The following is a 6,079-nucleotide window of genomic DNA, read 5'->3' as shown; positions in this document are numbered from 1 at the left end:
TAACACATCATAATACTAAGAGTTTCGTACCCATTTATTTAACCTTCCAAAGGTATAGAGGACGCCCTGTTACAGGTCACCTAGTGCCTTTACTTAATATAATATCACGTAGTGCCGAATTATTATTTTTTGATTGGACTTGGATATTTTTTAAATTGATAAAGTCAAAAATTCACATCAAAGCTATCAAAATTAAATATGTATTGTGATGACCTTATTTCTACATTTTGCGTTTTATGGATTTTAAAATTCGAAATCTGTTTAAATGTTCAGATTATAAAAACCTATAAGTTAATGATGTTGGTGATTTTCAATATTCAGTTATTATTCCAGTTCAATCATAACTGCTTTCTAGTAACTTGTTTTTTGTAGTCGGACAAGCATGGCGCCGATGCCACCCCCGCGGTGGACTTATGTAAAACAAAACATTTTTAAAGTTTCGGTGAAAGGTTTTGGTTTGGGCATGTTAATTTAACTTACAAAATTGAATTGTATTGTATTCGTTTTAAGCGCCTCTGTACATTGGGTCGCCACCACAAGTTTTAGTCCGCCACGTCTCGACCACTTGGACGCGCAGAGTTCAGCAATACATTATTAGGTACGTGAACAACTTGATCCAGTGAGCTTACATTGAGTTCACAATAAACGCACTCGCTAGTAATAATATGTGACACATTGTACAGCGCCCCTAGCGGTTGTTTTCAAGAACTAAAATATGCCACAGATTTATTGCATTCGCTAACGTAAACGTAATTTAATGTAAGCTCATGGTAAAGCTAACTACTGCTTGTGGTGGCCACCTTGGCAAATGTCGGTGGCATTATAGTTATGAAAGTTATAAGTTATCCAGCGGCGGGTGACACCTTGAGGGTCGGTGGCAACCGATCACGAGGTTCCATGCATGCGGACAACCGCGCGGCATGCTACTTTATAGAGTTTTTAAGGTTAGATGAATGCACATGAAATTACTGGTAATGAGCCGTACGCATATTTTATGCGCACTTGATATTAAAAAGTATTCATATAAAACGATGCCAAGTGTTTTGACGATGCGAAGTGATTCGTTTAACTTAAAACTTATAGAGGACGCCCTCTTAAGAGGTCACCGAGTGCCTGAAGAATCGAAGAAATCATAAATGCAGCATTGTTTTGCTTCTTCCATAAATTGTATTTGCTATCTAGTTTCTTTGATAACGTGGAAATCAAAATTGTCAAGTTTTGGAAAGTCATTTTAAGTTCCTGCTTTGATTTTACGTATTTATTTACTTAATAATCCAAAATGTGTAACCTATAAAGGCCATTGTACCTTATTTTCGAAATTATCTAAAAAATTAAATTAGTATTGGTTGCATCGTAATCAATATTTTTAAATTTTTTCGTATTCATTTATGAGGTATCATCACGTTATCGTTTTCGTTGTTCTCGCTGCATTTAAATGTAAATAAAAATTACAGGATAATCACAAGCCACACTCACTACTAAGTTGGACGTACCTAGGTTCTTAACAGTGATTTTCATTAGAAAGTACCTTGTAATTCGTCAAAACCGGTTTGTCCTATTAAAAAATAAAAATAAAGTACCTATCCCCTTTAAGTTTTTCATGTTATGCTAGACAAGTACTCCTTTGGATCATCACGCGAGTGAGGGCTGCATCATATGGCACAATACTTTGGGCCTAGACATTTCTCGTGGATGATTTATATACCACGCCATGCCACACGACGCGTGTCCATTTCAAAATACTTCTCAAAAACTTAGCCCACGGTGTGGCCTGCGATTGTCGATTAGGATAATTCCTTGTGCATGCATGTCTTACGCTTCATTCTAGAATAATACTTCATCCACAGAAATAATTTACATATTTTTAATTAGATTTTGTGTGTCACGGTAGAATGATGCCGGGTGAGGGATCTATCTGTCCATTAAGGTGACCTCTTCATAGTTTATATCTTAGTTTTAAGAACGTCGTACGTAAATTAATCAAGTAATCTTTATGTCTATACCTACGCATTTGTAGCGTTTCATGTTATCGTAATGTAGTACTCGTGAGTGTATTTTGTAATTTACTACATACACCCCCAAATTTCATAACTTATTTACAATTATATTGTTTACGTACATTTTGAGCCATGATCAAGACTGGCACGGCCTATATTTTGTGTAGGTATGAATGGGCCAAGTAATTACAATGTGAAAACAGTAAAGTAATTAGTTCAAATTAAGTTTTTAAAGATAACGGCTTTAAGGGTAAATTGGATAAAAATGCGGATTTTAAGATGGTGCTCATATGATGGACTTCACGAAATTAGGGATTATAAATCTCGCAAAATTAGTTGAGGATAGTTGGGAAAGTATTTATGTATGTATTTAATATACTCTCGACTTGATTTTTAAATATTTTGATTCGACCCTTTAAAAGTATGTACTAAATTAGGGGAAAAAATTATATACGTAGATACCGAATTATTTTGACGTCCAATCTATAAGGTACTAACTATGCAAATTTTTAGGTACTACACGTGAAAATATGTAGTTTGAATATTTTTTCGTTTTTCCAACATATTTAATTGGCGCTCCGATCCTATTGGTCGTAGCGTGATGTTAAATATCATATTATTAACCTTCCTCGATAATAGATTTATCCAATACAAAAATAATTCTTCGATTTGGACCAGTAGTTCCCGAAATGCATATAATCTACTTAAAAACTTTAGTATAGATTTACCTATTAATATGAGTAAGGAAGGACTGAACGGTTTTGGGAAGGGCTTAAATGTAACACCATTAGGTATTATTGTTTATTTAATTTCGTATATAAATAAAATACGTGTTCTGGGATTAAGCTCAAACTGTAGCACTTTGTTAACTTTGCATTAACTAATTTTACAACTCCCAATTTTGTAGATCAACTGTCGATGTCGATCAGATTTTTGTAATTTAAATGACTCGATGAAATGAATCTGAAAACTGAACCAAAAAAGTACGCAATGCGTATAATGTAATATGACGATGATAGTAGGTGAGCACCTACAAATTAAAGTTTTGTATGTGAACGTTCTTTGTATGGTAGTATGTAGTAATTTATTCCCTAAATTATATGCATAATATGATAATCACTATAATCGTAGATTTGTAAGATGTACTTTTAATTGAATAATTTTATCCTCCGCTGCGGCATTAAACGGTAATAATTATAAAAATTATATAAGTACCTAGTATTATTTGAATCAATCCGTAGCGTCAAGCGTGAACTTTCATCTACCCCTAACGTAAACAAACACTGGATGTTTCCATTTCCCGATAACTTTCCAATAACACACTAAGGTCGTGTTAGAATGTTTGCGCACTACTGAAACTATCATGATATTATTATTATATTTATAGCGAGTGTACAGAATAATTTTGTAAAAACAAAAATACTGTCACTGCATATTGTTAAAATTAAATTATTATTAAAATTACTTCGTACATACTTGTGACACTTTCTTATAAAATGTTTCCTACCAAAAGTTATTGTACAGCAAGACGATAAATCGTGAAACCAAAACTAACCCCATTGGATTTGGCATAGACTAGCCTGATTGACGCTTGACACTACTGATAAAAATATTTACATAATAATTGTGTTATTTATTAATTGGATAGAGTTCAGCACTCTGTATAACTGTATCTACGTGTAGGTATCACATCTTATTTATAATAACAATTAGTAGGAAATAAGATAATTTAAAATAAGTATGCATTAAGAGCCAATATGTTTTCCGTTGCGTATTAATTTGGTTCTGCGATATAGTTATTTCATGTTGGAAACAAACACTTCAAAAAAAAATGATTATTAAATAATGCGAAGCCTAGCAGCTATTAATTATGCTTCTCATTTATTCTTGGTATGCTTTATTTTCCTTTTCCGAAAATCTTTTTATGGCGATATTTAAGTGATGGCTAAAGTTTGCACGATTATTGAAAAATACTTATGTATTTACAGTGCCATTTCTTGGAAAGGACAGAGTCCATAGAGTCGAGGCACTTTATGTTACTTTAAACAAAGTAAGGCTCAAATATAGGTTAAGATATAATGGTAGATCCAGTTCATGCTATGATTTTTACTTTATAATTTATTATTTTTTGTATGAGCGTCACTCGTTTCTAAATTTAAACTCGTACCTACATACACAAACACACAAGTGCATTGCTCCATGTTTTCGGAATAAGTTAACTAAGCACAAGATAAAGTTACGACACACATGACAAGCAGTGACGGTAACATATTTCATTATAACACAACAAATTGTGAAACACATTACATTTTTAATTACGTATTATGATATTTTATTGTACAATAAAAACTTCTGACCCCTTTTCAAACTAAAATCAGTCTTTTATGGGTCATAATTTTTTATTTTGCGATTACCGCAAAGTTAGGTTCTCTTCCTTAGTTATATTTGGTTAAGAAAGTTATTGAGTTAAGTTGTTAATTAACTGTAACCAGTAGCATACGATACCTAAAGATTGTTTACTCGTAATGCCAAAGAAAAAGTTAATGGTATGATTGAAATATTGATGTGAGAATTTATGTTAACGTGTAAATTAGTTTCGTTATTGTATTCGATCACCAGACTGTATCTTGAACTCGTGATTCTTGACTGTTATTGTGTTAATACCTAGCAACTTACATTTTTATGATTTTGTAATAAAAGATTTTGATAAAATAAATCATGTACGGATCGTAAACTTTGGTTTAATTTTCTATCTGCATGTTACACGAATGACATATTTTTGTTTAGCACCAAATTGTATAGGTACGCACACTGGGGCAGATAGTCGTCTCCAACCAAATATGGCGATAATAAAAAATGACTTCTAGATATCCTTTAACATTAGATTACTATGATGCTTCTGAACAATCCGTCGAAGTTCAATGAAAGGCTGACGTAATTTTTCACTGACGATTTCCGCAGTCGTTTTTGTAATAAGTTTCATTTTTACCCGTTTGCGCCTGAAGGAGGATTATGGTTTTTTTGTGTTGTATATTTTATGGAATGTAATACCTCGAGCACGAAAAACATCTTATACCTCAAACGACCGTAGCAGCGCGGATTTTATAAAAATAAACACGATTTTCATCAAATTTTCATACCATAACGAGAACGTTATTTATTCGTGCTCCGGGTACAGGTCTAGGTAGTGTTATCTAATTGAATCTTAAAAGTGAAATACTATATTTAACAAGTACGTAGTTTATTTGACGGAGTGCGACAACGTTTTTTATTCGGGTTTAGGCATAGCCATGAAGCTAAAGATAAAAATGAAGGGCAAAGTTGGAACAAAAACTTGAGTCAAATACCTACTTATATCTATCTCGCTCTCTGCGGCCCTACCTCTCTTTTTAGTGTGAACTGTAGTATTGCTATCTTCTGATTTAAATCTCCTTGTAAATTCTTCGAAATAGCCAATTCACTAACCAAATCAGAAGTTAAACAAATAAATAATTAATATTTGAAACTAAGATTACCTATTTAAATAAAAAATAACAAAATTGTCGGCCATTTGGGCTTAATGTGTTGGCGAATCAGGGAATTACAATCCCAATTCCTGGGTAATCGGTACCATGTGGCAACATCGGCCCAATCCGGCCCATCATGGCGGTTGTTTACTATTTTGTTTATTAAGCAGTTAATTTCGTTTGAGATTGTTTACAGGAAATAATCATTGTTTTATCACAAGAATTGGTGCAAAATTTTGTAGTGCGTGGTTGCGGTAGTACGTGGTGTCCTGGAAGTGACATAAGATTCCACGCGTAAGTGTTTATTTTGTGATTTCCGAAATTGGATTATTGTAAACATTTTTCACATTTTTTGCAGTAATTTCTTCCTAAAACGTTTTACCAGTAATTACACTTATCATTTTTAATGACACCTATGTCAAGAAATAAACATTTTACATTGGTTTCATTGAATTTGAGCAAATTTATATTTTTTGTTTATTTAGAAAGAGCGAGTCTGCCCACAGAGAGCGAGATAGTGATACTTAGTTTGTGCTTCAAGTAGGTATTCGGAGTGTGGCCTCCATTTTTATCTGT

Source organism: Ostrinia furnacalis, unplaced genomic scaffold (genome assembly GCF_004193835.3).
Source record: "Ostrinia furnacalis isolate ACB-3 unplaced genomic scaffold, ASM419383v2 OfSCF0188, whole genome shotgun sequence".
In the NCBI taxonomy this organism is placed as follows: Eukaryota; Metazoa; Arthropoda; class Insecta; order Lepidoptera; family Crambidae; genus Ostrinia; species Ostrinia furnacalis.
This window is presented reverse-complemented; position numbering follows the sequence as displayed.